Source organism: Nomascus leucogenys, chromosome 6, assembly GCF_006542625.1.
Source record: "Nomascus leucogenys isolate Asia chromosome 6, Asia_NLE_v1, whole genome shotgun sequence".
Classification (NCBI taxonomy): Eukaryota; Metazoa; Chordata; class Mammalia; order Primates; family Hylobatidae; genus Nomascus; species Nomascus leucogenys.
Genome location: NC_044386.1, coordinates 47364599 through 47388288, shown reverse-complemented (window position 1 = coordinate 47388288; position 23690 = coordinate 47364599). Strand labels below are relative to the sequence as shown.

The window sequence follows — 23690 nt, the reverse complement described above, 5'->3', positions numbered from 1 at the left end:
TACTTGATTCTTTTGGTTTAGTCAAGCTTCACTACTACTGTACTAAAAAATAAGCAGTGACCCATGTTCCTTGCTTTTCTTCCACCTGAACCATAAATGAGACAAGTGATCTGGCTCAGCTTATGTCTTGGGTTATGAGAGGTGAATGGTACCCCAGAGGTTTTATTCTTTCTGAAACGACTGCTGAAGCATTTGGAGGAGAAATGATCTTATTATTTAATCCAACCATCTATAAGTTTTGAGGCATGTACCTGTGGATGGGGTGAGTGTATAAGTAGAAATTACTTCTTATCCTGTGTTGTTTAATGTTATTAATTCAAGAGTTTGAAAAGCTCTGTAGAAACAGAATGCATCTTACTGATAAGAATGTGGCTCTTACTGTTGAAATCTCATCATTGTAATTATATATTATTCAAATCAGGTACTCAGTAGTGAAAACTACTGGTCAAAAGCCAAAACATTTCTACTAGGGATTTTGATGTCCCTGCAGGTCAATAAAGTCATAAAGCTCTGTCACTCTAACAGCAACATATTTTATTAGCAGCCAGTGTCCCTCAAATACATGATTCCTGCCACTTTCAGAGATGTAAACAATTTCCATTTTGAAACATATGACCAGAATCCTGATTATTAGAGCTTAGCACGGCATTCATTAAAACACACATACTGGCATTGAAGCATTCATGAAACATTATTTCTTCTTTCCAATAAAAACTAATGATTACCACCCCTGGTGTGATTCATTTCCTCTACGAGAGTATTTGAATTAGAGCAATATTTTCACAACTTTTCATGGCACTACATACATGTTTTTTTTTCTTTTTTTTCTCTTTTTCTCTTTTTTTTCTTTTTTCTTTTTTTTTTTTAGTCTTGCTCTGTCGCCCAGGCTGGAGTGCAATGGTGCAATCTTGGCTCACTGCAACCTCCACCTCCCAGGTTCAAGTGATTCTACTGCCTCAGCCTCCTGAGTAGCTGGGATTACAGGCACCTACCACCAAGCCCGGCTAATTTTCCTACATACATGTTTTATAGACCACTCATAGTTAGAATCATCTTTCATTTATTTCCTTCTGTAGGTTTAAACATTTACATCACTGACATTAAATCCAAATTTACTGAAGATGTATGCACATTTACCTTATTCTGGGTGCTAGGGTCTCTCAGCTGACCACAGCTTCTGCACTTTGGAGTGGTTATTTCACACCAAAAAATGAAAACAGATTCAGTGAATAGGTGTTCTTTTCTCCACGTATTAAAACATGTTCTTCAAAATAGTGTATTGGCTAGCATGAGTTTTTCTGTGTAAAAAAGTCAAGTTTCGCCCTATCAGGTACTTTTAGGTCTAACCGGTTTTCCTGTGCTGCTCTCCAGTGCTTACAGCCGGGGGCAGTAGAGCTTTGTCCTGCCTGCCACTCCAGTGATGAGTGAAGGCAGGAATAAGACTGTCCTGGTACTTGCCCCTGATGCAGATCATTAGACCTTGAGCAGCTGCTCAGGTCCATTAACAGCCACTTAAGCAGCAGGTAAGGGGAGCTGTGCTGCTCTGAATTAAAGGTGGGGCTGATAGCTGGGAATGGGGAGGGCTCAGCTGCTGGTACCCAGCATATATATTGTGTCACATTTGGGGACACTTTTTTAAACATCATGGAGAGGTTATTTATCGGTTGCCACATATGGTAGGTGAAATATGTTTTGCCACAAGTTTTGCCAAAAAATGCTATATCCGTTTTAACTGTTTATTTTGATGGCAACTATGATTATTGAATATTTAGGTGGAGTCAATTCTAACGACAGTCAAGACATATTCATCCCTCCAAGTACTGAAAAATGCCATACAAGTCTGTATATATGCTTCTTATACTATTTAACCACAGCTGCTAGTTGACGTTCTTCAGTCCTGGAAATATCCTTCCATTTTCTAAAAAGCAAAGAAAAGTAAAATTTCAAGTAAGCAGTAGAACAGATGTAGCTTAAAACCTCCAAATTATTCCAGGCCTCGAGCTGCTTTAAGGCTCTATTTTAAGATTCAGTACTTTTTTATTTGTTTCAACAGGAGGATTAGAGGATTGAAAATGCTTTATTGGTGGAAAGTGGGAACTGTTACTCCCCCCACCTCCTCTACTCAGCAAAACTAAAAGAGAAAGCAAGTCCATTCAATTCCCAGTCAGATCTTTAAAATGTTAACATCAAATGAAAAGACATTACTCCTAAGTGAGAAGAAAAACCTTGGCATCACTCTAAGTTACCCATCATTTCCCACTTTGATTTATGCGTGTGTCATTAATTCAAATTGTTCAGGAATCACCTTCAAATGGTTTTCCACAAAAATAAGAGGAAAAACCAACTGGGATGGGATGTCAGTACCTCCTCTATTTAAATACAGGGTCCTGTTAGCTGCATTTGGTGGCTCATAGGGAATGATACCGTGTGCGGTATACTTTCATAATTCCAAGTACAGTCAAGTACATCTAAAACAGTCATTGTTGAGTAACATGGGTAATTTAGTATTATCCACGCTATTCCACTAGCAGAATTGGCCATGACTGTCTCCTAGAACATCATCCAGCGATACAGGGAAGACAGGCTGGGGAAGCTCTGGCATTCAGGCGTCTCCCAGCGATGAAGCTGTGTCCCACACAGTTAGTTGTCAGTGCGGTGGTGAAGGCCACACCTGGCAGTGGCTACAGTGCGTCTCCTGTGAGCAGGGGCTGCAGCTCACCCTCTGGGAGCTGCTCCGTGCAGCTACGGCGGCAGGAGAGGGAGCCCGGGCGCTCTCGGTGGAGGAGGAGGCTGGGGATCGCAGTGTCAGTGCTGCATTCAGAAAAGCCTCAGCCGCAGCCGGCGATGTGTGAAGTTCCCAGCACGCACTCAGCCTGGCTGCTTCTCACCCTCAAATGTTGATGAGCCCGGGCGCTCGTCAACACACGGGAGAGATCCCATTTTGCTTTCTGGGAGGAAGAGATGAGAAATGAGCTGCGGAAGGTATTTGGCAATGAGAAGCGTGAAAGGCAGTTTCTTGCCAGCAGCTAAGTTGTAGAATTGCTTCGGAGGCTACCCGGGGAGCGCGACAGAATTGACAAGAAAAGAACAGACACCGTTGCAGACCAAGACATGCCTGATTGCACGAGTCGGATCCCTGGGACGCGGCTTCCACTCCTGTTCTAACTATTTGTGACTGAAAAAAGGAAACGAGACTAGAAACACAATTGCAAGTGGTGTTCCTAAAAGGAAAACACATACGCTCCAAAAGGAGGGGAAGAACAACCCAGCCGGCGTGCACATTTTTTTTTTTTAAAGGAGAATCCCTCAGGTATGTTCTTTCCTCCGCTGCACGCACTGCTTCATCTGCATGCGATTTTCTGTCTGTATTTTCCTGTCCCTTTTTTTTGTTTGCACTTGGGAATCACAACCATGGGGTTCTCTTAGCGTAGCAGATACATTTGTAAAATCTCGGCTCTCCTGTTTTTATAATGTACATGATTCTATGGAGCATCATGACTTCTCAGTCATTGCTTTTTTTTAAAAAAAATTCAGAATGATAAATGACTGCTGAGTTTCCAGTCAACTTTTAGGAGAATATCTACATAGGGACAAATAGGGTTGAGATGAAAGGCTGGGATATTCCATAACCCCTTGGAATTTTGGAAGAAAAAAATTGAGCTCAACAGAGAACAAAAGTTAAGGGCTTCTAGGAAAGGGTTAAAAGCCAAGATGTCATACACTAGTGTGTCACCCAAGTGTTTTTCCAGCTCAGCATCCAGCCTGAAGCAAAAGAAGCTTTACCAATGATTTTTTATTTCTAGCTCTTCATCAGTTCTTCAAGAAGAAGATCCTGCAGATTTACTTTCAAGAGATGAATTGCTTAAATTGTGTGCTTGGTTCTGTTTTACAACTGTTCTATGGTGCTCAAGGAGGCAGTCTAAAAAAAATCCCTTCGGTCCAACAGCATGAGTAAACCCTAACTTCTGCAATTACATCATCAATATACTTGTATCATCAAGAGTAAGACAGATATACAACAATAGTAATGTTGGCTGTCTTTAGTACCTAGACGGAGATGACAAAACTTAAAAATCAATTTTCATTGTTAGGCTTTTAAGGAAAAACATGAAAGAGGTTTGAGGGTGGGTAATACATGTAAAGATTAGTTTTAAAGTACTCTGCATTTCTTTAAGAAGCTAAAATTTTAAGTTTATATAATTTTGAAATTAATAAAAAACTTAAGGATTTTTAGAAAATCATCTTACCACATTTTGCTCATCAATACTTTTATAAAAGTGGGTTAAATTGTCAATAAATTAAATGTGCATATGTCTATATTAAATGAGATTTTCTGGAGGGGAGAAACGAGAATGAGGAAGTACTACTTTTCTGTGTATATAAAATATTTAGTAGATTTTTAGTGTTAACACAGAGTTAATGTCAAAGCTCTAGGACCCTGGCTTTTAATTGTTGTTGTTCCCACTTTCTTATGATTAAAAAGCTCAAATGTAATAGAGGTAAGTGGGCTTTAAATTGTCATTTATGCACACTGTAAAGTAAATCACCACCCTGCTCTTTGAAAACTATAGACCTCATTTTTGCCAAATGGTAGCAATCTGGAGCACTTAGGCCGTACATAAAATGAGGAAATCATTTGTTTTAAAATTCCACACTTACTATAACAACAACAATGTCAAAATATGGTAAGCAAGTATAGGCAATTCTTGAGACCAGAGGAGTGATTTAGAAGATGAGCAAAGTATTAAGTTTATGTTTGTTAGTAGGGAGTGAAGAACATTCTGTGTTTCTTCTACATGGACATCTTGTATAAAGAAGCTTATGATGTCTGCAGGTGAAACACTACAGTAGTAATTTTACTGAATCCATTAAATAATGTTTTAAACTAATAAACTGATAAAGGATCATCTAAAAGAATATTTGAAACTCTAATTCACGAAGTTGTATTTTCAAACTATAGTGGAATTTTGTTGAGAAAGTAATTTCAGTAGAATTGCCAATGTTTTTTCAGTAGAATTTGAAGGTGGATAACAGGTATGTGTTTATCTCCTAGCATTCAATACTTTGTTGTTAGACTTCCATTAAAGAAATCTGGAAACTCCTTCCAGAGGTCATCATCACTATGTGCCAGGTAAATTCATGCCCAGGTGAAATAGGAGGTAAAGTGTTAGCACAGCCTGGAGAATTCACTTTTCATGTGCTTATTGTTAATAAAGTAAACTGGTTTCCTTTCCAGGCCATATAATAACTTGATAGGGTTGCTAATCTTTAAATATGAAGCAATATAGTATGTGGTGCACAGAACTAGTTGCTTAAGAGCCCATGGGTCATTGGAAACAGAGGATAATTGCAGTGATTCCCCTTTTAAAGACAAAACACACCAAATGTATGTTGGGGCTGAGGTGGGGTTGGGAGGAAGGTCAGTGCAGAAGACAATGTACTTCATTGACTTTGCTGATTTAGGGCAAACCTCTGTTTTTTTTTAATATCAGACACTTTTGGTATGATAATATCTTTTCCCCAATTCTCTAGGCACTTTCATTTCTGTTAACTTTTTCAGCTAATGCAATGCATAAACCCTGCCATAACTTCTCTGAAGTATTATGCCACCTGTACTTTGTCTTCCAGTTTCAACATATACGTTTCTGTTATTCATTCTTTCCATCCCATAGTCTTTACTACAGAGGGGCATTCTCTAGAATTTTTGAAGACATTAGAATCACTTTGTCACCCAAGAAAAATAATCCTGCTTGGCAGCTAGAAATTTTAAGAGTTTTAAATATATGCCAAGTTTGTTTCTGAAATACACTTTTATAGCTAGAAAGCCAGTTTATAAATAGGTCATAGTTTGTACCTAATATCAATTCATTTGGTAATATGTATTTAGAATAACTGTAGCAAACAATTGCAAATTCGAAGTATCAAATTTGTGTTTCTGTTGTTATTACAAATCCTTTCTGGATCTTAGGTTGTCTGTGGTTGGATCACTAGGCTCCAACTTTCTTCTAGCTTAAAAAAAAAGGATTTATTAATAGCCCTCTCAATCTGTAGCTTTCGAGAATGCAAAAGACTGATCACCAGTTCTATAATCTCTACAGAGATAATGGATGCCACGGCAGTATTTGTTTCACTTGTAGTCTTTTAAGGCATAGAAAGGGAGACAGGAATAAATATTCTAACCTCTAGGTCAAAAGTCCTCCAGAGGAGAAGTAGACAATAAGACATACTGAATCGTTTCTCCATGTCTTGTCAAAATGGTTGTGATGCAGTAGGCATAAATGTTTCCCAGCTCTTTTATATCCTAGTTATATTGTATATTTTAGCCTCAGCATATAGAAATTAATTATAATCTTGATATGGAAGAGAGTTTTATATTATTCTTCCTATATAAAGAGTTAGGAAAATATTTTGTGGAAATAAATGCTAGATAGAAAGATAGGAACTCAACATTATAAATTGTACTCAGAGATTTTGAAGTATTTTTAAAAAGTAATCATAAAAGATGGGCTTCCCTTTCAAATATTTTCTTGTCTCCCTACATTTTCACAATCCCATCTTCAGCCTGTCTTTTGCTCCCAACAGCCAATTTTTGTTGGCCCAAATCCTGTGTTCAGGATAAAACATACTTTGTTTCTGAGCCTTCTGGTTCTTGAGAATCTGGGTGCAATATGTCTTTTTGATGGGGAAAAAGTGTTTTGCATGAAAATATTTTGCTTCATGTGTTTTATAAGTTGAAATTATTTACTCTAGAAGTAGCTTCTCCAAGCATGTAAAATATAAAAGAAAAAGAGCAGTGATTGGACAGAGTGGGTGGCTATTTCCATTTTATAGGTGGGAAGAACTAATGGCTTAGGCACATTCCCTGAGGCACGTCTCTGAAAGGGGGCACTGATGATATGGTCTCAGAATAACTGGAGGAAGAAGGGTTGTGTTTTGAATCATGCCATTGTTAAGTGGCACACAACTGAAAAAGTCTAAATAGTTGCTTTGTTTATTAATGAGAAACCTTAAGTAAAAATTACCAGTGAGATAAAGCTAGAGAATGAATGACACATTCCAACAAGAGTCCAGTGCTTTTTCCTGTCTCATAGAAAATACTGTAATTAATCAAATCCTAGCTCAGTCACCAACTGGCTGGGTAAACTTTGGCCATCATTTTCTTTGTAAGCCTTGATAGTCTGTTAGACTGGTTAGATGTTCATGAAGATCTCTTCTAGTTCCTCAACTCAGAGATTCTATAAAAACTGCATCGTGCAGACTCTGTAGGCTTGACTCCATTTCAAATGTAGCTACAGAATTACTTGACTCTGACTTGCTTCTCCTGAGAAGCTAGAGGCTTGGTAAATAGCATTTGTCTACCTGATAAACTGAAGAAACAGTGTTCATGGTTTTAGAATTGAGTAAGAAATTTGTCAACTTGTTTTCCTTCAGACAACAAGGCAGAAGTATTGGCTTAATTATAATCCATGAAACTGCACGTTTTGTATAAGGCTCTTTACTGTGACTCATTAAATATCTGCTGTAGCTGTGATAGATGTTGAAGTACTGCTACTTCGTTAACAAGAAACAAATAGCATTAGGATACTTAGCTGCTAACTTTTTAAGAGTCATTTATGGAACAAAGCTTTTAAAAGTAAAGAATATGTACCTACTCTACTTAGTTACTGGAATAGATTGATTCTCTCTAGTGCCTTCCTCTCTGGATTGGCACATTCAATGAGAATATGTTGGATAAAAGAGGGCTGCAGGGAGCTCTCATGGCTGAAGGGGAAATTTAACTATGAAGCTGCTCAAACCTAAGGAAAATTTACATTTCCTTTTCACTTTCAAAGAAGGTTGATTGGTAGGAGGCAAAATATATGGATAACTTCATATATGTAAAAATTAATATTTGATTATTCTTAGAAAATAATCCCTAAAATTAGAATATTTTGCTTAATTACACAATAAGTTGCCACAATATTACTGGAAAGTGGTTGAAGAGCATATTTTTTTAAATAATAAATGTAATGCTTCATAAATAAATACGGCAAATTAAAAAAATTGCCTACCGTAATTGCTTTCATTCTCCATTTAGCCTTGAGTGGGAACATTCCTGATCCTCTCTTTCTACTTTTTGTCTTGGTGACCTGAATTTCTTCAGTGGCTTCTATTACCTCTTTGACAGGATTTCCACTAACATGTCTCAAAAGTCAAGAAATTCAGCTCTGGGTCTCTCAAGCAGCATCTCTTCCTAATTGCTTCAGCTTCTCAGACCCAAATCTCAAATCATCCTCACTGCCTTATGCTTTCTCATGGATCGTATTCAGTTACTCTTGTTTTCTCTTTAACACATGGTCTCCAGTCACGTCTTCTGTTATCTTCCTATTAACACCACCCTAGTTCAAGTCCTTATAACTTTGTGCCTAGAATACTGCTTGAATCTTCTGATTGTTTTATCTGTATGATCCTTTCTGTAAGCATCTGTTCTGCATACTACTGCCAGATTCATTGTCCTAAAAAATGCTTTGAACATGACATATGTCACTCCCTGATCAAAAATTTTCAAGGACACTATATTGTTTATAAACTAAAGCCTTAAATACTTAGTATGGAAAAATACTTTTTACAACGAGATCTGACTGCCTTCCCAGCTTTATCTCTTTTTCTATTTCCTTATCCAATCTCTGCCCCAATTAGACAGATTATGCACAGTTTCCAGATACTGACATTTGATACAATTCCACAGTAGTAAATGACTTGTCTGATTAATTTACTAATGCATCGTATACTCTCTTATAAGATTTCTTCTTTGGTCTTGGATTACAGTTAAAACCTATATTTTTGAATGTTACTTTTTTAAAGCCTTAGCTAGAGAATAAATCCCTTAAGTATAGTGTTTGTGCAAACTTTGGCAAGTTACTTAAAATTTCTGCATCTAAATTCTCAACTAGAAATAATGACACTATAAAGACCATTGCTTCACAGAGTTTACAGGAGGAGTAAGTTAAATAATATAAAGGAAGTTCTCAGTGAGCACTGGCTTTAAATTTGTCATTATCTGTGTATTGAAGATAAATGCTCAGGAAATATTTGCTTTTATATCTGAAATGTATATGTTATTAGACGAAAAGACTGGTAAGGGAAGAAGAGTATGGTATGCAAAGTTGGAAATAACAAGAAAAATAATTCAAGTCAGAAGGAAACTGAAACCTCTGCTGTGTCCTAAAATGGTAATGACTTTATCAGCACATTTATGGTAAATTGGGATTGCTTTGGACAGCCTATTTCTGATTAAATCAATTGCCCCGAGATTCTAATATAAGCTTATATGTATTTTCCATAGTGTTACGGCAGCAAATCTTAGTGACTTTCTTTTTTTTTATTCTTTATTTCTTCTAAAAGAAAAAAAAAAACATGGGAATACATGTGCAGAATGTGCAGGTTTGTTACATAGGTATACATGTGCATGGTGGTTTGCTGCACCTAGTGACCCGTCCTCTAAGTTCCCTCCCCTCAATCCCCACCCTCCAACAGGCCCTGGGGTGTGATGTTCCCTTCTCTGTGTCCATGTGTTCTCAATGTTCATCTCCCACTTATGATTGAGAACATCTGGTGTTTGGATTTCTGTTCCTGTGTTATTTTGCTGAGAATGATGATTTCCAGCTTCATCCATGTCCCTGCAAAGTACATGAACTCATACTTTTTTATGGCTGCATAGTATTCCGTGGTGTATATGTGCCACATTTTCTTTATCCAGTCTATCATCGATGGGGAGTTGGGTTGGGTCCATGGCTTTGCTATTGTAAATAGTGCTGCACTAAACATATGTGTGCATGTGTCTTTATAGTAGAATGATTTATATTCCTTTGGTATATACCCAGTAATGGGATTGCTGGGTCAAATGGTATTTCTGGCTCCAGATTCTTGAGGACTTGCCACGCTGTTTTCCACAATGGTTGAACTAATTTACATTCCCACCAATAGTGTAAAAGCTTTCCTATTTCTCCACAGCCTCACTAGCATCTATTGTTTCCTGACTTTTTTAATAATTGCCATTCTGACTGGGATGAAATGGTATCTCATTGTGGTTTTGATCTGCATTTCTCTGATGATCAGTGATGTTGAGATTTCTTTCATATGTTTGTTGGCCACGTAAATGTCTTCTTTTGAGAAGTGGCTGTTCATATCCCTTGCCCACTTTTTGATGGGGTTGTTTGTCTTTTTCTTAACTTTTTGTAGTACATCTGATGTGGGTTGCATGAAGTGTCTACCACTGTAAAATGCTCCCGGGAACAAGAAGAGAGATTAGAGTCTGACCAGCAACCCTGATTTATTCTTACTCTTCAGGCTCCTGACTTCAGTAACTGTGGTGAACATGAATGTCAGGATCTAGCGTCCACGTAGCTCATGAACACAACCACTGAAAGGCGGAAGAGATATAGCTACGAGAGTGGTGGAAGACGGACTTTTATTAGTAGGGGAGCTGCCTACCTGATGTCGTAACCATGTCACATTACAGGTCAATGTCAACTCACTGTGGTGTTTGTCTTCCTCTTATTGATCAGGGGGTTCTGAGACTACTACTTTCGTCTGTTTGGTTTTTGTAGTAACAATATTTTCCTCATTGGGTCTATATCCCATATCCTTCCTCTCTTCCTTTGGTCTAAATCTTCCCATTTTGACTCCAGCTGATAATCTCAACTTTCATTTGCCTCCCTCCTGAGCACATTGAACGTGTTTTCGTTGTTGTTTCTACTACTGTGGGTCCTGCTTGATGGCATCTAGCTCCCAATGGATTTTTCAGTAGCCACGATTATGGAAAGACATCCAGGGAGGAATCCCCAGTGATCTTTTTTAAAGTTTTCTTGAGGAAATTCTTAAAGCATCTATCTATTTCAAGATAGGAGGCAGTGTGCCTCATTATAGACAAGTACACTCACCTGTGATATTTTATGTTGGAAGAAAATTTCTCAAAGAGTGAATGAAAGGTCTGAGCAAAATATGTCTTGAAGTCCTTGTTTGGACTTGAAACGGGGAGGGAATGCCAATTAGGAGAGACAAAGCGTGGGGTCAACTCTAGAATCTATTGAGAGGAAAGTTGAGCCTAGCTTTGTAAGTTTTCCTTTTGTTTCTAGATTTCATATTACCTTTCTCTTCAGACACTTGACACTATAAGCCTTGATGAATTTCTCTTATAGTTGATTTCACTTCTCTGTAACTCAGGCCCTACTGGCAAGATATTATTTGTTGATTGTTGTTTTAGAAATATACAGGATCCTTCTATGAGAATAAGACATTTCTTATAATTCTGAAAATTTGATAAGTACAGAAGATATGAAAAAATTCCGAATTTAATTAAGATTATAAAACACTAGATATGGTTTTTAAAAATTATGCAGCACCAAGAAAGTACTTATTAAAGTAGTTACAGTTTCTGGATGTCTGGTTTTCAATTGCTTCTCAGTTCAGTCACATATTGCCTCACTTTTCATTGTGAACTTAGTCTCTTAGTTCAGTTACCTAAAACTCTTAGAGGACAGATAATTTACTGTACTACTTAACATCAGATGAAACTGGACCAAAAAGCAAAGCCTGTTCATATGTTAATGCAAATAAATTTGTTACTATATGTCTGTGAAAGTGAGTGATAAAACCAACCAATCTGAAATGTAGTGGAAAGACACTCTGAAATCCTATTTATCAGGAATTCAAACGTTAATGAACAATTAACTAATTTATGGTAGTAGCTTTAGAAGAAGGATAAATATAATAGATATTTACAGGTGAGGATACTACTTATAGATTGGCTTATCTTTTGTCTGCAATATTGCACAATAATGATATACACTACAGTGGCATGAAAGATTCTTAAGATTTCTCTTTAGTGCTTTCTTCAGTATAAAATATTAAACTATGTTTAGCATAATTGGTCTTCATTTCACTTCCTAATTATTTGAAATTGATAAACAGATATTTTAGATAAATAGGCATTTCTTGGTTGGTTAAATAACACATTGTTAGTGATGAGGAATGGCTGTCTGGGTAATTCAAATTTTATTTTATTTGACTTGGGAGGTAGTAGAAATTACCGGGAAAGTAAGTTAACCTCCTATGTGGATTATTTGCCTTGGGAGAAATAGGCCTGGATCCTAACACGTAATCTTGCCAGAGGAAAACAATTGGTTTTAAAGAGGAGTAGAAAAGAGATTGCGGTTATACAAAATCCATCACTTCCTCCAGAAGAGCAATTCAAAGCTAGCATCCTACAGAAGGGAAAGTAGAACATCAGTTCTAAACATGAAAGACAGGCTTTTTGTTGTTGTTGTTGTTGTTTAATATTCTCGAGTACTAGCAGGCTTATCTTAGTTACTTTTTGCTTACAGTACTTCTGCAATTCGTTTGCAAAAATGTCCTGAGGACTCAGCAATTGGCTCTGACAGAAGATGGGGCAGGACTGTCATGGACAACAGCAGATAGCCAAGCTTGGGTTTGAAACATGCCCACAAAATTCAGTGTAGCAATCCCAGTGCACTGATGTGACTGTGTTTACATTTTCTGTTATTGCTGTGTGCCTTAGGCTATCTGAAGGATGTCTCTGTTCTTTCCTGATTGAGAGATAGATTTCCTGTCTCGAGTTGCTGCTTTTGCCCTAATTAAACCATCTATAAAACATTTGGCATCTAGGGAGTTTCTTCTGGGTTAATTACAGAACTGTGAGCAGCTTTTGCAGGAGAAATGAAATTCAGTTTCAGACGAGATGTGTTTGTGTGAGTTTTGTGTGTGGTTACCTGTGCAGAGGCCTAAAGGCTTGGCTTTCCCGATACTGCTCTCCCTCACCATCCAGGCTGGTCTGAATTTCTAGTGCCTGTATCTGCCTTCTCTTCTATTTTCACTAGACTGTAAGTTCCCTGAAGGCAAGTCTTATGCTGTTGTTCTCTTCACTGCAAAACTAGTAGAATGCTTACATATATTAGGTATGGGAGGAGGAGGGAAGGAAGAAACCCTGGTGAATTAAAGTGGTTCTGATGAGATACAATACAGCAGTTTCCTGTGTTTGACATTATTAATACAAAAATAGTTCTTACAATAATTTTTCTTGATATTTTAAAGAAAGGATGTATTATTATTGGTCAGAGAGAATATTCTAGACAAAATGCTTATGGAAGACAAAAAGATAACAAAATTATTGTGAGTAGAGTGGAGGAGGCTGTTTTTGTTATTTAAGAAGCCTTTGGGTTCTTTGCTAGGTTGCACAGAAGAAATGTGAAGATGAATCAAAAAGGATCTACCATCACAAGCTCTTGCATCTTTTGGGGGAAGGAAATATGAATATAGAATTATAAGATTTAGAATTGCAACAGGAATGGTCTGCTAGGGAGGATTTGAAAGTACATTCTTTCCAAGCAAGGAGGTAAAGAGATATCTTGGGTTAGAACAGAAAAAGTATGGTAAGGAGCAGGGCTATTGTTGGGTCTGAATTTCATGAAGTAGACATCAAAGAGTCACTTCTTGCTGCAAGGAAAATCTACCATTTGTTGAAATTGCTCACTTTCCAAAGTCTCTCTGTTTGTTCCATTCTTAGGGGGCAGGGCCTGTTGCTGTTTGGCTCACCATTGTGTTTCTCAAACCTAGTACAGCTCACAATAAGTAGCTGGTGCCCAGTAAATATTTATTGTGTGAATGAATAAAGTGTTGGTATCTCCATATTGTCAGTATTTTTAAAGCTTTTGAATTCAAATCCAGGTTTCTAGCTAGCTAGATTCCCCTTGAATGTATTTTTCACTTCTTCATCGTCATCAGTAACCTACTCTGTGTTGACTACCATGCAGGTAGTGGGCTCATAAAAGATTCTTTTAAATAGATGCAATGCTTGGTGTGAGTAAAACAGTACAGAGGAAATTGAGCTGTCTCTCTAATGTCAGCATGTGGTTCAATATTTTTGAATTTGTTAAATAGATACCTCACCTCCAAATTGTGGTCAGATATTTCTCATCTAGACAGTGTATCTCAATTGCATTTATCAATGAAGGCGAGGTTATGCAACCTCAATTACAGTCCTGGAAAGCTGTCAACAAAATCTGATTAACAAGCACTGCTTAATTGTTAAAAAAAATGTAGGCAATGTTTCTTGGCTTCTGCCTGAAATAATAGCCTGGTAGGAAATTCATGGATTTAACATAAAAAGAAAAAATATTAATCCAAACAGTTCCTAAAGACGCCACAGCAGGGCAGTGGCCTTAATTAAAACTGTAACTCCTCATGTTTTACCTATTTTGCCATTAATTCTATTTCTTCTTTGGCAAATGTAGGATATTTCTGTTTTGTTTATTATGCCATGTAAAACATGTTTTCTTTTTTTTACTCTCAGATATACAAATAGCCAAATAGAATAATATCTGCAAGTTAACCATAATGTTAAATTCTCTAGGGAACAAGCTTTTTGTTTTCAGGAAAATTGTGCTGAATGCCTTTGTAAAGCAGTATTCACCTTGATTTACCTGGTTTTGAAAGTATGAACTTATTTATACTAATGTATAATTGCACTTTTCTTGAAGACAGCAGCCAGCATGGACTCTGACAGCTGCTTTAAAAGGGGGCTAGTCCTAAGTGCTGACAGGTAGCACTGCAATAGTTCTGCATCTCAGAGTTTGGAGATCTCTGACACTGTCATGATAAGGAAGCCAGAGGAAAAAAATGGGTGAAGAGTCTAACATGATTCGATATTTATGTTTCTTCCTGTGACCCTGCCCATTATTCCTAAGCAGGTTAAAGGACAAGGCTTACTTACTTGAGGCAAATTTCATAAAGGGAGAACAGGTCAGCTTGTCCAAAAGGTAAACAGGCCATGATAACAGGGAGTTTCTCTGCTGAATCTTGGGTAGACTTGCCTTCTGTCTTACGTAGACTTGCCTTCTCTCTTAAAGAGAGATAGGTATGTTTACCCTGTTAAAGCATACTCTCTGAAAGACTCTCTTAAAGGACTTTAAAAAATATATACCTGCTTTTTGTCCCATTCTCTTGTTTACTCAGGACTCTTTGAATTATCCCAAACATGCAGATAATTATTCCATGCATCAATGGGGTCATCGATGAAAAAGAGATTATGAGTGAAAAATGAATGCAGAATTATAAAGCTTTCAAAAAACCCAGCAAAAGATTAGGAAGATTAAATGCAGAGCAAGAATGAAGGGGCTCTTCTATCTTGCCCTCTGCTGGCCAAGAAATTGGTGATGCAACTCTAGCTTCAATTGACCTATTTGTATCTGTATATGAAGGACATATTGGAGTTACACTGAAGTGCTGTATAATAAAATTTTAAAATCTTTTGTTTTTACTTTTATTTTTCAGTAGTGATAGATGCACAGATCTTTCCTATCTCAAACCCTGGTATAACCTGGTACTTGAAATATGCCTTAGAGGGGTATATATATGCAGATTGGAATCCTCTGGGCTTTGTTGTGATAGGAACAGTAGAGGGGTATATAAGGTTAAATTGTAAATGATGTGTACTTCCATGGGTCCGATGCTGCATCTCCACTAGATGAAGTAGACCCCTTGATCTAAAATTATGTGGGTAGGAAAGGTAAACATATCAAAAATCATGTTGATTCCAATTAAAGTAAAGCATTTTTCTTTCTAGAGCAGAAAAAGTCCAACGTGATCAATCTTTACTAAGTGGCTGGTCCATCTTCTTGAAAGCTGTTGTATCAGGTGCTCAACCTTTGTCTCAGCTGCTGGCAGATTGGATATTTGGCAGCAGCAGCATCTAGATCAGACTTGGTAAATCTTACGGGGAAGGCTGTCCTCAACCTTCTAATCATCCATTATTTCTTTTGCTTGTATAAATTAAAACAATTTCTGTGGAGCAGTGTGCATCTGCTTGCCTCTAGGAACTGCATTCTATTAGCCATCTCCGTAGCTCTAAGTTAGGCCTCCATGGCTGCCACTCCAATGTTGCAACTTATTATGGTAATTGCACCCACATTGTTTCTGATAGTTAAACATTACTACCTAACCTCAATTGTTTTTGGGATCCTATTATTGCCCTTGTTATCAGAGCCTAGTCCTGTAACGTCCCTGACATATAGATGATAGGTATCACTGAGATACTCAGTGATGCTGTTCAGAATCTCACAATGACCTTACTTATCTCACTGGTGAATGATGTGTACTCCCATGGAATATTCTTAGCTGATAGGTTTTCTGGCATTATATGGTATATTCACTCTAGTACATCTACTTCTCTGAGACTTATTATCCCTTTCTCTACTGTTTTCCATAATATTTGTTAGTGCAGACCATGAATTTTCAACCTTTTAAGAATTACTCTAGTTTTGTGTTAACATGCCTCCTATGGGTCCTTGCCAGGTGTTAAATTTAATATCACTGGAGAAGGAATGTATCCCATAATGATACATTCTCCTCTGTTTAACTTTGCATACCTCTCCATTGACGTAGCACTGACAGAATCCAGTCCATATGTGCTCTCCCCATTCCTACTTGTGCATACATATTGGTGAGGTCTTACAGCTTCTTCAATATATAGTCTCTCTTCCCTCTTAACAGACCCTGCCATTTCTCAGCTGGAGAATGCTATGACTTTACTCTAGTTGTTGGTCTGGAGTTCCAGGAGGTTGTTTGTGGTAGATCTTCATGGTGGATGCAAAGATTTTCCTACAAGTAAGAAGCCTCCATATTGTCTTCAAGCAAGGATGAAGTGCTAGCCCCAACAAGAAGGAGAGGGCGACTTTTGCAATCTTAGAGGATTCAGCAGAATCTAGGGATCCAAGAGTTTCAGGTGAATTAATCCAGATGTCCTATCCCATGACTCACAGTCCTATTTTTCCTAAGGCCTTGGCCTCGGCAAATCCAAGCTGCCCAAGCTGAGAATTCAACCTCCTCTAGAGATTTATAACTCTTATGATTAATTCCTGGACCTGGTGCTCAGCTTTTTCTGAATCTGTGGCAAGAGGGAAGAATTTATTTATGTGGTGACATTGGAGGTCTGTTGTCTTTCAACTCAGCTTTATATTAGTAATTAATCACTCTTCACTTTTGTTGTCTTTCTATACTGCATCAAGAGGCCCTAGCAACAGTTACTGTATTCCAGAGTATGAATCACTTCTTCCCCTGAACCTCTCAAATACCTGAGATACAGTATGTATGCATTAATTCATTCCCTTCTACTCATATCCCATCCCAGTCTACTGCCAGTGAAAACATTAACAATCACACTGCTATAATACACCACGGACTATCCATTTTCTACATAGCATCAGTGATTAAGTCCTCATTTCCAGTCTAACTGAGGACATAGATAAAATATCTTATCTGGAGTCACTTCCTCAGTGCTCCCTTGCTATCAATTTTCTTAGGTCAGATTACCAGGGAAGTAGGCTGTGAGACAGAGAAATATATGCTGAACTTCCTTTGGATTAGGTATAGGGAAAAGCTGAGCTGCAATGCATTTGCAATAGAGTCTTCGACCAATCTCACAGGAAACTCTGATGCCAATGTGGTCCCTGTATTAAAGCAAGGGGTTCAAGCAATTGAACCCCCACATCCATTCATCATTGGATGTATAAAGCAGCAGAAGAGAGATAATGAGCGCTTGACCATGAACCTCTCTCAGGGAGTGAGTCAACTACGAACTCCTGGCAGCCAACATAACATTTTTGAAAGTTGAAGGGGTGAGTGACTTAGTCCTGAAGGGGGTATCTGTGTGGCACGTTATGGCTGTGCCACATCAAGTCTTTCCATTCATTCTGAGAGAAGGTGAGGATGGGAGCCTGGAATGCAAATATTATGGTTGGCATTACATTGACTTGAGTATCAGGGATATTCAGAAAGTGTATGCACTCTGGCATACCCCTTCCATGTCCTTCTTCCTCCAAAGACACAAAAGTTTACTCAGAGGATATTCTAATTGTTGTTGTTGTTTGTTGTGTTTTTTTTAATCTGCAATGTTTTAGAAGATAGCAGATTGTGGTCCCATGATCTGTGGTGTCAAAGATAGTCTCTCTAATTTCCCACAGCATTCTTCTGGGTCTTTACTTTATAGCTGTAGTCAAGGCCTCAATAATGGTCTAGGCTATGTCAGGGGAATGGAAAAACACAGGTATAATTGGAGGCCTATTCTTAATGTGGTTTTACTGAAGAGAGAGATTTTACCTTCCTTTGTGAGAAGGAGCTTTTGATGGATAGACATTGTATATTTTTACCTCTGTGGTTATTATCAGTATAAAAAATTTCATATTACCTTCTTAATTTCTTCCTATTATTTCAATTACACCAATATTTGGACTTGCTATAGATCAAGTTATTAACTGTATCTTCTGTGATTGATTATTCTCAGAGCTTGCTGATACTAAGAATGTTTTAGTTTTAAACAGAAGAGACTTTACATGTATAATGTGGTATCCCACAATAAGAATATAAAATTTTTAAAGAACTGGACTTGATATTTAAATTCCTTATTGGCAGCATATATTACCTATAATTATATCGAATGTACTCTATCTTTGCAGAAAACTTTAAAAGATATCTTGCTATTAGGTATTTTGAAAATATTTCTTTATGGATTTATTTAAAGAGCACCTTAAGATACAGGAAAATGAAATTGCAGCTCTCTTTAGTGTGATGCTAATTTAAATTTTAATTATAAATGCCACGCCCATTTCACTTGAGTGCCTTGAAGCATAAGTAATGGGCTTTTATCCAAGAATTAGAATCAAATGAAGTTCCATTGTGTGAAGAGAATCACACTGGATCAAATACTCTAAAGGGGAAAGGAGGGGAGGATTCTAATTCTGTAAGCATCTATGTTCTAGTCTGTTTTCTGCCAGTGCAACATTCATTAAAACTTAAAATTCCTACTTTTACTACAAAAGAAGGATGCATTTAGAGTTGTGCACAATTAATGAAGGGAGAACAGCTTGGAAGCCATGTCAATAGTCAAGTGTAAATATGTGTGGTGAGGATTAATTAAATGTGTTTTTTAATATGTATAGTATGAAACATTGCAGAATCTATACAAAAATGTTTAATATTTTTAGTATTTTTAAAATAAAAAACAAGATAATGACCTCAAGGGAACACTGATGAGGGCCTGGACTAAGGTGGTAGCTCTGGGAATGGAAAGGAGGTAGGAGGTATGGGAATGAGAGAAATTGTGAAGTTAAGGTTCGTAAGATTTAGAAACTGGTTAGAGATGTGTGACAAAAAAATGGAGGAATGAAGGGTGAACCTGGATATCCAGTCTGTATAATTAGGATAATATTGCTTTTGTATATAAATACTCTATGAGAAACTGAGGGGACACTATAGTTCATGAATGAAGATAAATTTGAAAATATTGAATTTGAGATGTTGGTGGTTACATAGACCCAACTGGTCAACAAACAAATAGGAATTAATGCAAAGAATAGAAGATTGATGCAGACATATTGATTTGCTAGTTAGAAGAAAGGGGAAGAAAAGTCTGAAAAGAGGAGCAGCACCAGTAAAGGACTTTGTTAGGGCTTCTTTGTAAAGAAAGAAACCTACGTAAATAGGTATTTTACCACCCTTCAGATAAAACTCCCAGTAGCCCCAGTCTTCAACCTAGAAATCAATCAGAAAAAAAGGCAGCCCTCCCTCTGGGGCCATCTGTTCTCTTATTTCCACTTTCGTTCCTCTTGTCTGCATTCTTTTTTTTTTTTCACCCCCCTGAAAATGTTTTCACTGTTCAACTTTCACAAGGTTTATACTTGACTACTTAAGTAAAAGCTTTGTCACTTTCTTGTTGAAATGTCTACAAAGGCCTGATGAAAGACGTCATGCTCTCTCTCAAGTTCCGAAGAGGGAAACTATCTGGATGAGTCTTAATCATGTGATCACCCAGATAGAAGTAGCTGTGGTCAGAGATTGGCTCCAGCAGGTCACATTTGTCATGGAAGTAAATAGGCTGATTTAAAGAACGCCAACTAGTTAATGGTTTCAGATGCAGTGATAGGTTGGAGAAGATTAAGGTTTTATACAAATACTTTTTATGCCCAATAAAGGAGAAATTTCAGTAGAGTACTGAGGCTGGAACTGGATGGTGAGAGGTTGGAGATGTATGGACTCTTGGAGAAGTAGAGAAAGAGGTTTCCATGATGCTTTTCAAGAGTTAGGTGGGATGTGCAGTAGCTGGAGGAGGTAATGCTATGGAAGGACGGCCAAAGACTCTTGTTCATTTGTTTGTTTTTTATTTACAACATGGAAGATATGAATATGCTTATTGCTTAGGCTGGGTGGACTCAGTAAAGAGAAAGAGACTGAAGATGTGAGCAAAAGGAGAGAGAACAGTCCTAGAGGTGGTGAGAAGTGATTCCATTAAGAGAACAGGAAGAGATGTGATCCTTGGAAAGGAAGAATTCTTGCATATTAGAGATGTACAGCAAACATACAGTACTGAAACAAGTATATATTTGAATACTTATTGTAGTTTTGTTCTAATTGTATGACAGTGAAGCCTTGGACAACTTCAGTTCGTCTTTAATCAAGAAGACGTTTCTGTATCAGGTAGACAATTTCCAAGCAGGTTTGAGAGGTGAGGCCTGGTCTTTGTGGTGAGGATTAATGTCAAAAGAACCTTTTGTTTCTTCAACACACTGCTTAGGCCCTTATGTCTTTGATTGCAGGGGTGAACCACTTTTTCTGTATATATTTGTATTTTATTATTTACATATTTTTATTGGACAACAATTTACACTGAAGTGCATATATTTTAAGCTTACAATTAAAAGAATTTTTAAAAATGAAAACACTAGGGGCCGGGTGTGGTGGCTCATGCCTGTAATCCCAGCACTTTGGGAGGGTGAGGCGGGAGGATCACGAGGTCAGGAGATCGAGACTGTCCTGGCTAACACAGTGAAACTCCGTCTCTACTACAAATACAAAAAAATTAGCCGGGTGTGGTGGCGGGCACCTGTGGTCCCAGTTACTGGGGAGGCTGAGGCAGGAGAATGGCATGAACCCGGGAGGGAGCTTGCAGTGAGCCGAGATCACGCCACTGCACTCCAGCCTGGGTGATAGAGTGAGACTCTGTCTCAAAAAAAAAAAAAAAAAAAAAAAAAGAAAACACTTAACCACTCTAAGATATAGAGCATTTCTATCACCTTAAAAATCTTTCTCATATCCCCTTCAAGTCAATCGCCACTCTTCATAGCCAACAGTGTTTCAGATTTTGAATATCATAAATTATTCTTGCTTTGAACTTAATATACATGAAATCATAGAGTATGTACTCTTTTGTGCCTGATTTATCTTGCTCATCATAATGTTTATGAATGTCACGTGCAGTAGTGGTTCATTATTCAAATATACCATAATTTTTGTATTCATTCTCCTGATGGATTTTTTTCTTCATTTTTTGGCTATTATGAAAAAAGCTATCAGAAAAAATCTTATACACACATTTGTTTGTGAAAATATGTTTATTTCTCATGGGTGAGTACTTAAGAATAAAGTTACTGAATCACAGGGTGCATGTAGGCTTAACTTTGTAAGAAATTAGCCATTCCTAAGGTGATTTTATTTTACATTGTCCTCTGCAATATATAAAAGTTCCAGTTGCTCCACATCCCTTCCATCATTTGGTGTAACCAGTCTTTAGAAATTTTAGCCATTTTCATCTGTATGAAATGGTATCTCATTTTGATTTTTTTATTTGTATTTTCCTTATAATTAATGCTGTAGAGTACAGTTTTATGTGCTTATTCGTCATTTGAATACCTTCCTTGGTGAAGTGTTTACTCAAGTCTTTTGACCTTTTTTGTTTATATTGTATTTTTATTGTTGATTTTTTGGGTTGGTGTGTATGCAAGCATGTGAGTGTGATACAAATCAGATGTGTGCATTGCAAAGTCAATCTGTGACTTGCCTTCTTTTTTTGTTAATGGTTTTCAAAGAAGACAAGTTTTTAATTTTGATGAATTCCAAGTTGTCAAATTTCTGTTTTATGTTTAGTGCTTATTTATACTTATAAGAAATTTTTCTATACCTTAAGTTTGCGTTAACATTCTTTTATATGTTATACTCACAGCATTACAGTTTTAGTTCAGCTGAAATTAATTCCGTATGCAGTATTAGCTACTTTTCTCACATTTATAAAATTGTTCCAGGATCATTTATTGAAAAATATCCTAATTGAATTTTTTGTACCTTTTTTTTTATTATTATACTTTAGGTTTTAGGGTACATGTGCACAATGTGCAGGTTTGTTACATATGTATCCATGTGCCATGTTGGTTTGCTGCACCCATTAACTCATCATTTAGCATTAGGTATATCCTTTTTAAAAATTAAAGTTATCTATACACATGTGTCTATTTCTGGACTTCTGTTCCAATTATTTCTTTTCTCTAGTTATATCAGTATCACTACTACTGCAGCTGTTAGTAAATTTTGAAATTAGGTAGTGTTTATCCTCCAATATTGTTTTATTTTATTTTTTATTATTCTTTTCTTTTTGAGACTGTCTCACTCTGTTGCCCAGGCTGCAGTGAAGTGGCACAATCTTGGCTCACTGCAACCTCCATCAGCCAGGCCCAAGCTATCCTCCCACCTCAGCCTCCCTAGTAGATGGGACTACAGGTGTGCGCCGCCATGACCAGCTAATTTTTGTATTCTTTGTAGAGACAAGGTTTCGTCATGTTGCCCAGGCTGGTCTAGAATTCCTGGGCTTAAGTGATCTTCCTACCTTGGCCTCCCAAAGTGCTAGGATTACAGGTATGAGCCACCACTCCTGGCCCAATCTTGTTATTTTTATAGAATGTTTTAAGTATTCTGGAATCTTTCCATTTCCATATACATTTTAGCATTTTATTTCCAAATTCTCAAAAACAAATATGCTGGGATTTTGTTGTGGTCTATTAAATCTATAGATCACTTTGGGGAGAATTGATATATTAACATTGAATTTTTCAACTTCTGATCATACGTTATGTCTTTAGTTATTTTTTAATTTCTTTCAGCAATATTCGTAGTATTCAGGAAAATATTTTGGTAAATTTATTTCTAAAAATTTTATGATTTTGATGTTATATTGATTTTTTATCTTATTTTTCAGTTTTTTACTGCTAGTAGTGAGAAACATAATTTATCTACATTGAGCTTATGTTCTGTGGGCTTGCTGAATTTAGTTTTCAGCTTTTGCACTTATTTTGAAGATTCCTTAAGATTTTCACATAAATACTCATGTCAACTGTGGAAAAATGCAATTTAATTTTTTTCCTTTCTAATACTTTTGATTTCATTGTTCTCCCTTATTGACCTGTCTAAATCCTCCAATTCAATGTTAAATACAGGTGGTGAGAGTGGATATACCAAGCTTAATCCCTATCTAAGAGAAAGCATTAAATATTTTGCCTTCAATTATAAGCTGATATGTAGATTTTGATTTTATTAGATTGATGATGTTTTCTTCTATTTTGCTAAGAAATGTTTTATGGCATAAACGGGTGTTGAATTTTGTTAAGTGCCTTTTTTTCTTTACATGTACATAAGTGATTTTATGCTATTTTTCTCCCTTTCTTTTTTTTTTTAATGTGTTCAATTGCATGACTGATTTTCAAAAATTAAATCAGCCTTACATTCCTGGAATAATTATACTTGATCGTGATCTATTGATCTTTTTACACATTTCTAGATTTTATTTGCTAATATTTTGTTAAATATTTTTCATC

The 23690-nt window shown here is 36.9% G+C and overlaps 1 protein-coding gene across 2 annotated transcripts in view; it reads left to right on the top strand.

Annotated features, from left to right (window-relative positions):
• Positions 1–2390: 2390 nt before the first annotated feature.
• UNC13C (unc-13 homolog C) overlaps positions 2391–23690 on the top strand; it is a 654851-nt gene continuing 633551 nt past the window's right edge. The window contains exon 1 of one of the 2 annotated variants that reach the window (XR_004030428.1): positions 2391–3310. The gene's annotated coding sequence lies outside the window, so the exon portion shown is untranslated. The remainder of the gene's footprint in view (positions 3311–23690) is intronic. The other variant, XM_030814067.1, reaches the window with a different exon arrangement.